The 17,465-nt window shown below is 32.1% G+C and overlaps 1 protein-coding gene across 6 annotated transcripts in view; it reads left to right on the top strand.

Annotated features, from left to right (window-relative positions):
• The window catches only part of LOC115891279, a 152,381-nt gene that overhangs the window by 60,450 nt on the left and 74,466 nt on the right, over positions 1 to 17,465 (top strand). The window contains exon 1 of one of the 6 annotated variants that reach the window (XM_030911728.1): positions 14,316 to 14,367. The exons of the other annotated variants lie outside the window; for them this stretch is intronic. The gene's annotated coding sequence lies outside the window, so the exon portion shown is untranslated. Of the gene's footprint in view, positions 1 to 14,315; positions 14,368 to 17,465 lie in introns of those variants that run through there. 6 annotated transcript variants of the gene reach the window in all.

Consider the following 17,465-nt stretch of genomic DNA (forward strand, 5'->3'; position numbering starts at 1 on the left):
GAATTTAATAACAATATTGAGGTTATTTCTTGTCACAGATTATTGTAGTAAATTTACCATCTGGTCTTTAGTTTTACAAGTCGTTTGTAAAATCGCTGTATGGCTAATTTGTGGCATGTATGTAAATATGTTAAATTCACAAAGCGTTAGTAAATATTAATAAATTTAATAAAACACGTGTTGGTCAACGCCGTGATGGTAAGTAAACTTACCAATTTAGAGACTATGGATGAACTTAGAGTCCTCTACTCAGGTCCTCCATTAAATTTCTCCTCCGAAACACAGTCTGAAAGAATAGATAATATGTAGAGATATGTTGATATAGAGAGATCATGGAACAACTATGTTTGCATAAAAAATCGCTAAAATTAAAATGCAAATAATTATAATAAATGGAGATTGTTTTTTTAAGAGAGCTTTATATTTACAGAAACTACATATAAACATAATGAATATAATATACTTACGCTTAAATTATAAAAACACTAATGACCCATGCATTAACTATTGACTCCCACCTGTTCAAAAATTGCTTGGATTAAAATGTTCTTCGTCATTCCTCTAACTACGTTTTCAATCGAATACAAGCCGCGGGATCCCATTAGGTCACACGCCACGCGACGCCCCGCTATCCCACGTGGGCCCACGTGTTGCGACGTGGGAAAGAGTGTACACGTGAGATACGAATCGTCCACCCAACGTGTGATAGCGTGGGATGGCATGGGGTGGCCTGTTGCCTAGTGTACCCAATACATGTAATTAAATTGAAAAACATACGCACATATCTTAATGGCGTGGCGTGGCGTGGCGTGTTGGCTGATGGGTCCCTGTATTAGTCGATTCGACTTCGATATTTTTTACTAAATATATTATGGTAAATTCACACAAGGGGGGTTTTGTGAATATGTCTAGAGACATGCAATTTTGCTACAAGATTGTATTTCTGATTTAAATTTAATTTTTAAACTCACAAAACTCATTGTGAAAATAATATCGTTTCGTAATAATCATTTAATATTAATAAAATTAATATAACTGTTTTGCAAAATTACATTTTTTTAAATTATGCAAAAATATCTTATTTTTACAAGTTTCTTATTAAAAATACTCTAATGTATCAATATTTTTTTTGTAAAATTACTTATATTTTGTTCAGTGCACTCTGTCGACTGAAAGCAGAACTACGGTACAGTACTGTAAACGACTATTGGCGCGCAGAGCGAAGCTAACTTTTGGCAGTGGCGGCTCGGTCTACCCTAAAATTTTGGCAGAATTTAAACGGTTTATTACATTACATTATTTACTATTAATGTTGCCAATACATAAAAATACTGTTAATAAACGGAAGTGTGTTTTAATAATCAATACTATTTTAATATTTGTGGTCTTGTATATTAAATATTTACTATTGCTGGCGTACGCTGACTGTGCCATGCAGCTGCGTTAGAAAACAAAATAATTTTGACTGTTGCACAAAGGAGTATTTTTTATATTTAGCTGGCCAAAAGTGATTTCCGAAAATCACGCGTAGATAAAAAGATACGGTTCTCAAGTAAAGCCAGAGAGACCCCCCGCTCCGAACCTAGTGTTTATGGTGTCCCACTCCACCATAAAATGGAACGCATCAATCGGTTTTCGGACGTTAAAAAGCAGTAATTGTTTCGAACTGTTTTCTGTGGGAAAAATGTGACTTTTAGAAGTGTTGTGTTTTTTTGGTGTATTCTCAAGACTAAAATCTCATGGATTCTGAAATGGCAGGCAATTTTACCTTTATTTCCATATTAGAGTTTTTGTTTATTATCGGTTTCTTATGCGTTTATTCCTTTATGTTAAAAAAATCCTGTACTTTTGTCTGTGTTATGAAAAGATATTATAACTGAAAGTGTTTTGTTGTACTTCAGGGTTCGTCCCGGTAGTGATTTTTGTAGAGATGATAAATGAACAGTATTCTCCCTTCCTAAAAATCATATATTCAAGGTCCACTATGCTCCACCTATTGATTAATTAAATATTTAAAGCTTACTGTTTTGCGAAATGTAAAAAAATAATATAACGGAGGTACCTATCTCCTGCTGATCTGCTGATACTTTTATGGTCTGTGACATTCAAGTTATTAGTAATTTTGCATTTTCCTTTACTTTAGGACCATCTGGCATTAGGGCAATGACTCGTAGAGAAATATTTGACTTGATGAGTGCACAAAATCGCCTCGATATTAACGAGAAGTTAGAATATGTCGAAAATCATTTGGCAACATTGGAGCCTTATAGCGACGAACAAATTAAGGAAATAAAGCATAAATTTACATATGTGAAGTCCGAAATAAAGCGTCGCTGGATTGCAGCAAAACAACGACCAGACCTATTCGGAAAAAATAATCAGACATGGCTAAGGGGACTGTTTGAGCTGCCAAAGGTACAGACAAAGCTAGGACGACCGAAGAAGTTATTTGAAGAGGCTAGCGAACGAACTAAAAGACGCAAGACTGAAGAACTTCTATTGTCTGATAGTCCTAATAAAATTATTTATGCATTTATCTTAGTACCTACCAAAATTATATTTTATAAAGTAGTAATATGGCACATTTTTTTAATATACGTAGATTGAACCAAAATATAGTATTTTGAAACGATTTCCAGTGATAAATAATTTTAGCCAGGTAGATCCGGCAAATACTCCTCTGTGCGTTGGAGTGCCTTTTTTCGGCGATTTTTGCATCGCCTACTATCAAGGTCGATGCACGACGTACGGCAGTCTTCTGTCTCTATCTAACTCACTGCGCAGTAGCGACGCGACGTAAGTCGGAGTTGTATCGTATTAAGGCGGGGCTTAGGCGAAATCTCCGATCGCCTTCGCATGAAGTCGTGGAGGCTCGGTAGGCTTCGAAGTTAAGGGGATATTCCCGATATTTCATAAGAGGATATATCACATTTCGTATTCTATAAGAGGATATATCACAATATGATTCATTATACGTAGCATTTAAAACTTTTATATGAAAATTCAAAAAAAACGTTTAAAGCAAATTGGAAACATTTTTCGGGCTTGTCCGCTTGTCCGTTTATTCAAAATGATATAACCGACTTCAGAACACGCCACAAAAATAAAAGAATCAGAAATAAAAAAGCGCGTTATTTTATTCGGTCCAAGAATACGATACAACAGATATTACAGAAAAGTCTCGGTGTGCTATTTCAATTCGATATGTTAATAAAAGCGGCTAAGTCAAATATCTTTGCAAATTTTATTTTATGAAATATTAGATAACATTGTTATACATTTACAAATAAGGTTTGCAGATAGGTATTCGTGTGTCTCAATTATTTTTATTTATCTCTTGCGGATCCTAAATTTAAAGAATCATATAAAAAAATTCCAACGCATTTAACATCTGATTTAACACGCTTGTTATATTGATACATTTCCAACGCATTTAATAGTGATTTAACAAACAAAAGAAGTTATTGACCGACGTAAATTAATGAATAAATTGCAGGTATTAATAATAGATATGACAATTTTGATTATAAAATAATTTAAGGAGAATAATCCTGGAAATATATTTCTGGAGGCTTTCAAATTGTTTCTTTTGTTTGTTACTACACCATTTACAAGTACTTGGGTTGAGAGACATTTTTCATGTTTGAAATGCATTAAAATTTATAGTAGAGATTCCATGAAAAATAAACGTTTATCGCCACTTGCCTTACTTTCAATCTAAAAAGATCTTTTCACAGCTCTTCAACAATCTGATGATTTTACTGATATAATAATAAATAACTTTTCTTTAATAAGAGACCGACCGATTCATCAATTTAATATATAAAACATAATTATTCTTTTTCTCAATACTACCAATTTTTAAGTTTGAGTAAATAAATAAAAATAAAATAAAATTCTATGATGTACTCTATAGTGACTCCATAGTAATAGATAAAAAAACATATACTTGTACATTATGTCATTTCGTTGAATGCTGTTATTTTTGCTTTAGTTTTGTCCTAGATATTCTTGAGCTATATTTTTAACCCAGAGATAACATATATTTACAAACTGGATTAGGGTATTATGTAAATTAGGGGGGGGGGGGCAAATAGACTCAACTAAAATTTTGTCGCCTACCCAGTCACAAGGGTCACGAACCGCCACTGACTTTTGGACATGTTGACTAGCGGCGACGGTATCGCCAGCTACATCTCGGACAGGTTTTGTGCCACGAACTCGCCCATAAGGTTGCGCATCTTCTTATTTCTTCAATCCACGGTTATAATGAGAATCGCGCTTTACAGGTTTAACTCTCCTACGAACGATCGCGGCCTGCGGTGTTATTCTTGACATCGTTTGCATCCTATTCCGACATCCGACCTGTATTAGTTCCACGTTCCACATATGAACCTATTCCTAAAACTTGTTACAGGTCCAATTCTACGATGAATGACCGTAGCCTGCCGCGGTTCTCGCCGAATACGATAAGTCAACGGTTTTTAAAGGATTAACCGATTTACTCGATTTATTTTTTCTAACGTGATAGAGAGCGTAACTCCAAACACAATCTTTAAAATATTCGTCATTTTATAATTTATACAGGGTGTTTCAAAAAACATGTGCCATCTCTCGTAGGGAGATTCCTTACGTAAAAATAAGATTTATTTTTCATACCAACATAGGTCCGATTCTGCTTTGTTTAGTAGTTACGGGGTGTTAAGGCTTAATATTTTTTCGATTTATTTTCGAATTAATTTTTGAGGGTAAAAGTTACTATAAGTGAGACATATTTTAATGCTAAAAAAGTGTCGACATATTCACCAGAGACGTGCATATGGGATGGGTTCTCACTGGAATATTTTTTTCAAAAAAAGCTTGTACGCCACTGACTTCTTTTTCTCTTGTTAGCGAAATAGTGTAAGCACTTTAATGGCGATTAAAAGTTGTATCTTGATATACTGTTGATTTTGGCCTTCTTTATGAGAAAAACGCAATTTTATTAATTTCCCTTAATTTTAATATCATTAATTTACGAAAGTTTTAAATAATTATTCATTGATTCCTCATCAAAAAATATGAAAAAAGTTCCTATAAACATGGGTATGGAAATGCATAGTTTTAGAGTTATAGGATGTTAAAACAATTATCTAAAATACCATTATTTTTTTATTTAAAATTACTGTATGTCAGTGGCGGCTCGTGATCCGTGTGACTGGGTAGGCGACAAAATTTTAGTTGCGTCTATTTGCCCCCCCCCCCTAATTTACATAATACCCTAGCCCAGTTTGTAAATATATGTTATCTCTGGGTTAAAAACATAGCTCAAAAATATTTAGGACAAAACTAAAGCAAAAATAACAGCATTCAACGTAATGACATAATGATTGACATAATGTACAAGTATAGTTTTTATTAATCTATTTTATCTATTATTTTTTTTATCTATTACTATGGAGTCACTATGGAGTACCTACATCATAGAATTTTATTTTATTTTTATTTATTTACGCAAACTTAAAAATTAGTAGTAATGAGAAGAAAGAATAATTATTATGTTTTATATATTAAATTGATGAGTCGGCCTCTTAATAAAGAAAAGTTATTTATTATTATATCAGTAAAATAATCAGATTGTTGAAGAGCTGTGAAAAGATCTTTATAGATTGAAAGTAAGGCAAGTGGCGATAAACGTTTATTTTTCATGGAATCTCTACTATAAATTTTAATGCATTTCAAACATGAAAAACGTCTCTCAACCCAAGTATTTGTAAATGGTGTAGTAACAAACAAAACAAACAATTTGAAAGCCTCTGGAAATTTATTTCCAGGATTATTCTCCTTAAATTATTTTATGCTCGAAATTATCATATCTATTATTAATACCAGCAATTTATTCATTAATTTGTGTTGGTCAATAACATTTTTTGTTTGTTAAATCACATTGTTATGACAAGTTTGTTAAATCAGATGTTAAATGCGTTGGAAATTTTTTATAGAATTCTTTAAATTTCGGATCCGGAAGAGATAAATAAAAATAATTGAGACATACGAGTACCTATTTGCAAACCTTATTTCTAAATGTATAACAATGTTATCTAATATTTCATAAAATAAAATTCGCAAAGATATTTGACTTAGCCGCTTTATTAACATATCAAATTGGAATAGCACAGAGACTTTTCTGTAATATCTGTTGTATCGTCTTCTTGCACCAAGTAAAATAACGCGCTTTTTATTTCGGATTCTTTTATTTCTGTGGCGTGTTCTGAATACAACCGGTTATATCATTTTTAATATTCTCAGACAAGCCCAAAAAATGTTTCCAATTTGCTTTAAACGTTTTTTGAATTATCATATAAAAGTTTTAAATGCTACGAATCATATGAAATAACCCCTTAACAAAATGTGATATATCTCCTCATGAAATATCGGGAATATCCCCTTAACATCTAAGCCTACCGAACCTCCACGACTTCATGTCCCGCTTTAATATGATACAACTCCGACTTACGTCGCATCGCAACCGCACAATGAGTTAGACAGAGACACAGACTGCCATACGTCGTGCATCGACTCTGATAGTAGGCGATATAGAAATCGCCGAACAAAGGCACTCCAACGGTCAAAATTATTTTGTTTTCTAACGCAGCGGCACAGTCAGCGTACGCCAGCGGTAGTGAATATGTTAATATCGAATATACAAGACCACAAATATTAAAATAATATTGATTATTAAAACACACTTCCGTGTATTAACAGTATTTTTATGTATTGGCAACATTAATAGTAAATAATGTAATGTAATAAATCGCTTAAATTCTGCCAAAATTTTAGGGTGTGCGCCGCCTACCTTGCCTACCCTGACGAGCCGCCACTGCTGTATGTTGGACTAATAGCAATAATAACTAATAGTAATAATATGTAATAATAAATTAGATAAAAATTATAGTTTATTAATTTTATTCTTATTTTAATTTTATTAATTGTGATTAATAAAATTGCTTTTATTTCATCAAGAACTGAATTCGACAAAATATTAAGAGATAACTTTTAATTGGCATTAAACGGCCTACGATTTTGATATCAAAAGAAAAAAGTCAGTAGCGCACATGATTTTTTTTGAAAAATATTCCAGTGAGAACCCATATGCACGCCCCTGATGAATTTATCGACATTTTTTTAGCATTAAAATATGTAGTACTTATAATAATTTTTACCTTCAAAATTTCATTCCAATCAATAAAAGTACTTGAAAGAAAATTATAATAAATCAAAAGATTATTAAGACTTAACACCCTGTAGCTACGAAACAAAGTAGAATAGGATCTATGTTAATATGAAAAATGAATCTAATTTAGAGAAAGAGAGATTATCTTATTTAGAGAGGAATGTCCGCTCGAGAGATGGCACATGCTTTATAAAACATTCTAATGATATGCTAATACTTAAGGGGGTTGATTCTTGGACCTATTCCAATAGAAAAACGGCATATGAATGTATGTCCTAAACATCTTAATTTCTGAGATACAGGGTGGTAAAATTTTCTAAAAAAAAGTTTTTTTCATAATAACTTTGATTTTATTACATGTATCTTTGTGACACTTGAAACACGTCATCTATGCATCAAAATACCTTTTCTGGGCTACAAACAATTATATTTATTTCAACCAGTGCCGTCCATATGGGTTTTACATTGAATATTTTTGAAGAAAAAATTGGTACTCCATTGGCTTCTCTTAAAATAATAATTATTTTCTAAATCTCTAATCATTTCTAAACAATTTGTTTATCTTGATTTTTTTCGAAAAAAAAATGGCGTCAGCGATGGATTTGAAATGAAGATCGCTGTCTATGTATATGTAAAATTTTATGGGTGTATTATCAGGCGATACAGGGTAAATTACAATTTAGGTAGCTGTTATTGAATTTCAAAATTTATACTTCATTTTCACAAAACGTGAAATATGTCAAAATCCTTACGTTTTAGGCATATGTTTTTTTTAATAAAACTCACCTTTATTTTTTTATCTAGAATCTAGAATCCAATTAATTAATATATAGGGTTAGTTCCATTACAAAAAAACATAACTTTGATGTGTAACTTTTTTTGGGTTGTGTACCCAGTAGAACTCTATATATTTTTATAAAATGCTTTCAATTAACCTACATATGCTCCCAAAATTTAATTTCGATATAAACTACCGTTCTTCTTGGAGCCTTTGCTTCGTATGAGAGGCTTCACCCTGTTTAACCCTTTATAGGGCAGTACTAACTATGTTCTAATTTGATCAAATTCATTTCAAAAATATATAAACTATCACAAATCTCGGAGCATTCTTCCTAATAACATTTTTCAAAAAGTTAACAAATAAGGGAATGGTGGCCGATTTTTCAACCAGAGACTGTTAAAACAAATAGATAATATGTAATGATCTAATGTATAAACTGTATGTATCATCTAGTGTAAAAAAGGGTAAGTTCATTTTGATTATCTCTTTTAGCTCTCTATTCAAAAATATGCCCATATCAAGTAAATCAAATTTTGTTTATCGAGAAACCAGCATCCTATGAGAAATGATCGAAAATATACAGGATATGTTAACGATTTTAGAAAATATCATCCGAGCCGTAAATTTGGTACACTAAATAAAAAGAAATAAACGTCACAGAAACATTTGTTTCTATATTTTTAAAATTTTATCACACGAAATTTGCATAGAAAATGCTTAGACGACAATTATTACCTATATGACACACAGCGAACTCAGTGTCACCAATGCTCACTGGTGGAATATTCAACCGCTTACGTTAACTTTTCGTTTAACATAATATATATGGTTCACTAAATGACCAAAGCGCGCGTAGAAATAAGTATAGCAAACAAAATGGGCGATAATACACTTCTACGCCACTGATTAGTTAGTTAAATTAAAGTGGTCGATTTAGCAACCATCAACCTATAAAGGGTTAATTCGATATCAATCAAAATTTCAATGATTAGAATATAAGGAGAATAGGTATAGTTTGTGCATTAGATTCATTTACTCCAATTAATATACTTGATAAAAATAAATGAAAAAAAAAATCAGCTAAAGGGGGAAAACTATTTACTAAAATTACTAAAACAAGAAATTAAAAACAACAAGGAAAGATGGGTAAACATTTTAGTATTTTATCTACATTTTAGTAATATCCGTTTCTAAGGAAACGCACTTTTAGCTTGACAAAAATCGAAATTACAAATATTTTTTTTTGTAAGTTCATCCACTCACTGTCGTTCTTATGAAATCTGTGGACCTAATTTTAAATATTATATTTTTTTCCGAGCAACTATAACGGCGCAAGCGCTACCGAAAGTTGATGGTGTTCGCACTTTCTGGGAACAGCGTTAGCCTTGTACAAATGTGGAGCGCAAAAGAGTGTCATTTACACAATTTACACCCAGCATAGTCATTAGCGTAACTAGCAATTTATCCTGGGTTGGACCTGGGGGGCCTGGGGTTGAGCCCAGGGGGGGCCTAGGGCTTTTGTTTTTGTAAAAATGAAAAATAGTTTTAAAAAACACATTTTTTGAATAAAACGTTTACATGAATTTCTCTATCAATAAATTTCATAGATTTGGTTATCAAATCGTGTTCCCGTAGATTACTTAAATACCTACAAATTTTCTAAAAAAAAAATAAAAATTAACACATTAACACATATACTGGATTAGGATATCGAATGGGAATGCATAAAGTAAACATATTATGCTATGCCGATGACGCAGTACCTATTGCAGAGTCAGAGGATGACCTCCAAAGAATGCTACAAGCTTTTAACAGACAGGCAGAAAAACTTAACATGCAAATTTCCACAAATAAGGCCAAATGCATGACCATTACAAAGGAGCCTCTACGGTGCAAATTGGTAATAAAAAACAAAACTATTGATCAGATAATGTCATTCGAATACCTCGGATGCAAAATTACAAGCTCAGGATTCCTGGAAGAAGAAGTAAGGAAACAAGCCAATAAAGCTGCCGCAATATCAGGACATCTTAAATATCCCATATGGAAAAACAAACATTTGAGTACAGAATGTAAGTCAAGAATATACAAAACCTGCATACGACCAGTGATGACATATGGTGCGGAAACCAGAGCTGAAACATCAGTAACAAAGAGAATCCTACGAACTACTGAAATGAAGACCTTAAGAATGATAACTGGATACACATTGAGGGACAGACAGAGAAATGTAGACATAAGAGAAAAGTGCCAAACAAACGACGTTGTCAGATGGATAAGGCAGAGAAGAAGAGAATGGAACCAGCATGTCAATAGCATGGGCCCCGACAGAATGGCCATAATAATTCGCAACAACGTACCCCATGGCAGAAGACCTACTGGACGACCACCTAAACGTTGGCAAGACAGTTGGCAGTCAACCTCGCAAGGGTTGCTTAGACGAGGAGGAAACCGGAACTAAACAGGCGATACGCCTTCTAAAAGAAGAAGAAGAAGAAGACATTTTTTGAACATAACAAAATAATATTAACTAAACAAAACTAGAAAACGTCATTTTTACTGCATCACAAGCAAATAAAAATTAATACGTAGCCAAGAGTCATAATTGAGGATTTCTCTGGGGGGTGCCCAGCAGTACCTGGGGGACCCGGCACCCGGCGCCCCCTGTAGTTACGCCAATAAGCATTTGAAACTTAATTATCATTATGGACAATATAGTTACAGCCATGTAGTTCAATTAAATAAAATCAGTATAATCAATTTGAACTGTTTTGAATGTAGAGAAAATATATACTAAACACACACTATTTTGGGTATATTTTTTTAGAATTTTATTTTCATAATGAGTTATAGTAATGAGTTCCACGGAGTTCCGTTTTTAATTTATTAAAATTAAAATCACTAATGTATGTTGATACAGGTATTAAAAATCAGTTTTCCCAAATGTGCCTTTTTTAAATAGCCAGGGAGTCGCACTGATTTTTATACCAGTCCTGTAATATCAAGAATTTTTTTAATTTTAAGGAGACAGATATTTTAAATTGTGAATTGTTAAGTTTAATACACGCTTTTTTTTCATATATTATTAGCAGTAGAAAAAAATTCCAATGGCTGTGCTAGGTGTAAATGACACCTTTTTGCGCTCCACGAATGGTGCAAATTGCATCAATTTTCGGTAACGCTTGCACTACTCTAGTGGAATAGAAAAATTTATAATATTTAAAATTAGCCCTAGAAAAGTAATAAGAAACAGAATGTGTGAATAAAAATACGAAAAAAAATCTACATTTTTGTCAAGCTAAACATAGCATTTTGCCGTGTGTGCGTCGATCAAATTTGAACAAATCAGTACTTTAAATTACTATGAACCAATCAATATTTCAAGATTAAATATGAAAGAAATTTATAACCTTCGAAAAATGGCTAATCAATTGATACCAGTATCAGAAGAAGAATAAGATAAATCCATATTATAACCATCTATTGTTTGTTGTGGTCATCCTGGCATTGGTATTCGTCTTAATTAAGAAGAAGAAAATCTTAACCCTATTTTGGCACAACTGAAGAAAACTACTCCTGCGAAGAAAGAAATTTAACCCGAAGAGGCCCGATTAATATAAAATCTCCTTTTTGTTTTTTCTTAAAGAAGGAGGATTTGCGTCTATTTATCAGTAAGCTCCCTATCGGGAGTTCTTCTCCTTATCGGGAGGAGTTACGCACACCTGCTGAATAAATTAGACTCGAAATTAGGACATTCTGTGAATATGCAGTCATTTGCTGTCCTCCTTTCACGCAGTTGAGCAGCTCTGAACTCTTCAAGAACGCGATACTCTCACTCCATTCAATTGAGTCATAAAGTTCCAGAACTGTTCCGCGCCATATGGAGGCACCAGGCTATCGCGCACCTAAGTTCGCGAATGGAGGACAACAATTGCAGTTTTCTCGCTCACCTGTATCAAGTCGAAGGGATTCTTTTCCCATCAGTTTTATTTCATTCCATTGTTTTTACTCGTACTGTAAACATTTGTAATTTTACTAAATAAAGTTAAATTTATTTTTTAAAAAGACCCTTCTGATTTTTTTCCTTAAACATATAATTAGTTTTAATATTGTTGCGGACCGGTGTGGACTCGACCTAACCTAACTATATGGCCTGCCCTCGGATGACCTTAACATCGCATTAAAGAATAGACACCGTAATGATTCTAATATATTTTTTATAAATACAAACAGGAATAATATCTAATTCCCTTAAGTTATTAAAAAAGTACTTTCATATATAAATAAAACTTTAAATTGAAAATACCGTATGTACAGGGTGGGTCAAATTCGACGCTTTTAAATGGAAACACACTCTTCTATAGGAGATAGACGAAAACTAATATCGGTGTCTGAGCTCAATTTTCATCAAAAACATGATGGTGAAATCCGCACATCAATATCTGTTACCGTTTCGGAGTTACGGGGTGTGTTTCAAAAATGTGCATTTTTAACAAATCTCTGTAACTTTTTTGCTATGGAAAATTTTGTGTTTCTATGAAGACATTTCCAAAGCACCTTTTTACGTAGAATTTAATGGTTTAAGTATAATTTTTTTAAATTTAATAATTTAAGAGTTATCAACAGAAAAATTGATTTTTTATTTGGGACACCCTATATATTTTTAATTAACTGAAGATAATTTAAAATTACTTTTTCAAAAATATAGCACACTTGATATTTTGTTATAATCCCCTTCGAAATACAGAATTTTTAAAAGCTCGCCACTTTTAACTAGTAGGCTTTGGACCCCTTATTGATGATATGCCTTTAATGGAACTCGAAAACATATTTTTCCAGCAAAACGACGCATCACCTCTGAACGCTGAAGTTATCAGCAAATTTTTGCAGCCAATTTCAAGAATAATTGGATAGCTAAAGAATAATTGAAGATCTCAGTCGTTGGCCGTCGAGGCCGCCTGACTTAGTACCCATGGATGTAATCCTATGGATATATTTGCGGAAGAATAAAGGTCCCTTATTCTTCCGTATAATCTAGACAAGAATTAAAAATACTTAGCAGTTATGAGAAGGTATCTTTCACCCCTACTGAGTTAATGAATACCGCGAGAAATGTTCAAAAACTGCCCCGTCTGCCCATAACAGAAGACGGTTGATATGTCGAACACCTGTAGCAAAAACTCATGTCTTGGTTTGCTACTTATTTTTATTGTTATTAGATATAGTTTAAATGTGTTGATGTTGGTTAAATATATTTTAAATTGTTAAAAAATTCTGCATCTCTCATAGCAAATATTATTTTCGTTTTAATTGATGCTCACAGCTAGAATTTTTTTGCATTACAGCCGGTGCCGTTCAAAGCCTACTTATTTAAAGCCGGCGAATTTTTATATACTCTATATCTCGAAGAGGAATCGAGCAAAATATCAAATGTGTTATATTTTTGGAAAGGTAATTTTAAATTCTTTTCAATAAAGTAATAATATACAGGGTGTCCCATATAAAAAATCAAATCTTCTGTTGATAATTCTTAAATTATTAATTTTAAAAAAATTATACCTAAACCATTAAATTCTACGTAAAAAGGTGCTTTGGAAATGTTTTCATAAAAATACAAAATTTTTCATAGCAAAAAAGTTACAGCGATTTGTTAAAAATGCATATTTTTGAAAAACACCCCGTAACTCCCAAACGGTAATAGATATCGATATGCGGTTTTCACCATCATGTTTTTGACAAAAATTAAGCTCCAGACACCGATATTAGTTTTTGTCTATCTCCAATAGAAAAGGGTGTTTCCATTTAAAAGCGTCGAATTTGACCCACCCTGTACAATCTTAGATTCGAAATATGTTTTTAGTTACCTAATAGCAAAGTTTACAGAATTACATTTGTAAACTATGCTAATAGTTATAATTTTAAAGAAGAATGAAATTATTGGGCAAACCTACAGTAAGATTAGCAATCTTACTTACTTACCTTAGTGCTAATCTTACTGTAGGTTTGCCCAATAATTTCATTCTTCTTTTTCATTATAGTTCCCACGATAAAATATTTTGTTTATAATTTTAAAACTACTATTTATTTATAGCGCGCGGTTGAAAACCGTTAAAAACACAAGAGTGCGTCTCATATGAACAATAAGTATAGTATTTCTTATAACATTAGTACAAAAAACCAAACATTAGTACCTTTTTGAAAAATTTAGATTAGCCATTAAACACTTCATATATTAAAAATAAGAACGACCGTATAGGTAAAGGAAAAATAACAAAAACCATAATTCTTATCAGACACTTTCACGCATTTGTACAAACTAGTGCTAACAACGAGACGGCTTCAAGGTATTTGCATGGGAATTGATTATTTATAGGTATATTAAGATTTCTAATAATGTTACTGAATATTTTTTAATATTATGTTGTCTGAATATTTTTTAATATTATTAATTTTTAATGTTTTCATTTTTATTTTTATACTATATGACAAAATTTTATATTCTGTATGACAAATATGATTTGTATTGTTTTTAAAAGAGGGAAAAAGTACCTATTGTTATATTCATACTTTTTAGAATAAAGTGCTTGAAAAAGTTTGGAGATGATTAGGCTAAACGTCACATAAAATATGTTTTCCATAATTCTGTCATCACTATCATCGTTTTTCATCATTCTATCAACCTCATACCCAACTTATATTCTTCTAATAGACAGGGTGCTACAAATTCGAGGTTCGGGCATTGGTATCTCGGAAACCGTAATAGGTACGAAGATGGTTAAATTGGGGCAAAGTTGCGCCTTGGAATGTTTACCAAGATGCAATCAAAAAATGTTAAAAATTTCAAGGATTGCTGAGTTTTTTCGAAAAAACGGTTTTTCGAAAAAACGGATTTTATTAATTTTATTTTTTCCTGTCGTTACTTTTTAGAAAATCAAAAAACTAATTGCACATTCTCATAGCTACTTTATTAGGGCTAGGTATCTGATAGTATTTTTAGATTTTCAAATTAGCTGATAATTTGTGAGATACAGAGGCCAACTTAATTATTTTAAATACGGATCTGCATTTTTTATTTGAGATTTTGAGAATTTCGAATTTTTGAACTCCGTCTCCTGAGTACAATGATATGCCACACTTTATACTTTTTTTGTTTTGGGTACCTGAATAACAACAAAACTATTTAATTATTATTTAATATAATTTCAAGTCCGATTCGCGTTTTTTAATTAGTTAATCTGATTATATTCATCGCAACAATATTGATCGCAGCGCTAATTAACACTGAATAAGAAAAATCGAGCCGCCATGCGCCTATTGAAAGATTCGAATAAATAATATCCAAGCCAGCAATTTAAAGATTTTATTTTTAATTTGTTTATTGTTAATTTGAAATTCTCAGTGTCCGATTTAATAATATGCATCATATTAATCGTAGTTATTATAAATAAATTCTACGACGTCTACAAACTAGTTTCTAATGCTCCACATGTTCGAAAGGGTTACTACCCTCCCTTTTGCACAATTCGTCTTCCGGGGAAATGATTTGATTATTTATATTACATTATTTATTTATATTATTTTTTATTATTTTATTGCATTTGATTTTCCGTATTCAATGTTTTACCACACGACATTGTTAAGTTTGAAAGCTAATTAATACTGTAACGATGAATAGATTAAATATTAAAAAAAAGAGCCGAACTTAAGAGCCGAAAATTAGTTTAAATAAATTGTGTTCAAATGTCCGACAGAAAAAAAATAAGTGTGGTATATCATTGTACCCAGGAGACCGATTTTTTTAAAGCCTGAAATAAGAAATGCCGCACGGTAGGGTATTAACATGAAAAAGGTGATCGAAATTCGAAAAAGCAAATGCGTTTAAGATTTCCCAAAAAAAGATAAATGTTAAGTTAAATCATCTCTGCCATGAATGGCGTTGCTATGGGTGTGTTTAGTTGCATTCATTTGTTTCAATGAAACGTCAAAGTTGTTACTTCTCACAGATAAGAGGTAAATGGCTAAATTTTATGTTTAAAATTATAAATTATTGTTGTTCTTGTGCTCTTTTAACGTTTATATTATTGTTTCGATTGAAAATGGCTCAGCAAGCTGCAGGTATGTATTCTACAAAAACGTATTATTTATTTTGATGATATACTACACCTTTGATTTATATACTAACGATTTTTTTTGCAACTAAAAGTTAGGCGTTCAGAAAATTTGATTAAATTTGTGACATTTTTATTATACTTAGAGATTTAGTTGCGCATTTCGAAAAATTCAGCATATTGTCTATATACGTTTTACTTAGTAAACATTGGGCTTTCATACAGTAAAATAAAATACTGCGACTTTTTGCGACTTTGCTGATAAAATGAGAAAACCATTCTTGGTTTTCTCTAATTTGCCAATGAGTGATATACTAATGCGAGGTGTAAACCGCGATTGCATTGTTGTGTACAAAGCGATCGCATTAGTGCTATTAGCAGTATAGCACAATTTGGCATTAGTAGCGACTTTAGTGCTATGGGCATTGCTCACGGATCAGTCGTAGCATTAGTAGTATTAGTTGCGATATTACTACTGGCATTAGTGGCATTGACGGTGGAAACACTGGAACAGTGATTTTTCTTTCTTTTTTTAGAATCGACGAATTATCCTTTATTTTGTTCATATTATTTCCTCTTTGATTGAAAATAGCAATAATTTATATAAGGTCTACATAAAAAAATTTCGATCAACTATCTGTGTCAAATACCCCACTGTGTGCCGGTCTGTATTTAAAAAAATATAAAGTTGGCCTTTGTATCTCACAAATTATCAGCTAATTTTAAAATCTAAAAATAGTATCTAAATAAAGATAGCCCTAATAATGTGGCTATGAGAATGTGCAATTAATTTTTTGATTTTCTAAAAAGTAAAGACAGGAAAAAATAGAATTGATTTTCAAAAAAATCCGTTTTGTCCAAAAAACTCAGCAATCCTTATTTAAACTTTTTTGATGGCATCGTGGTGAACATCCCAAGGCGCAAACTTGCCCCAATTTAACCATCTTCGTATCTATTACGGTTTTCGATATATCAATGCTCTTACCTCGAATTTGTAGCACCCTGTATAAAGAATATAAGTTCCTTTAGTACAAAATCTATCTCATCCAATTACCGTATTATTAAAACATCTGTGTGGTATTATACTTATTAGCAATAATAATCACAGAAACTACTTATGCACATTATATTTTTGCATTCATATGAGTGTTTTCATGCTAGTACATTCTCTTCATGGCGTCGCTAGTCATGGCGCCAAGACAGTAACTGTCCCACCTTTAATAAAATAATTAAAAATACTAGTCGGTTGTTTATGTCTAGTGCAGCTAATTGCGTTAATGTTCTGGCCTTTGTCACATAAATGCAATCATAATTCACTGGATTGCATGGCTGTCTCGGGACGTTGATTCAAGTTGTTTATGGC

Source organism: Sitophilus oryzae, unplaced genomic scaffold (assembly GCF_002938485.1).
Source record: "Sitophilus oryzae breed Bouriz unplaced genomic scaffold, Soryzae_2.0 scaffold_980_pilon_pilon, whole genome shotgun sequence".
NCBI lineage: Eukaryota > Metazoa > Arthropoda > Insecta > Coleoptera > Curculionidae > Sitophilus > Sitophilus oryzae.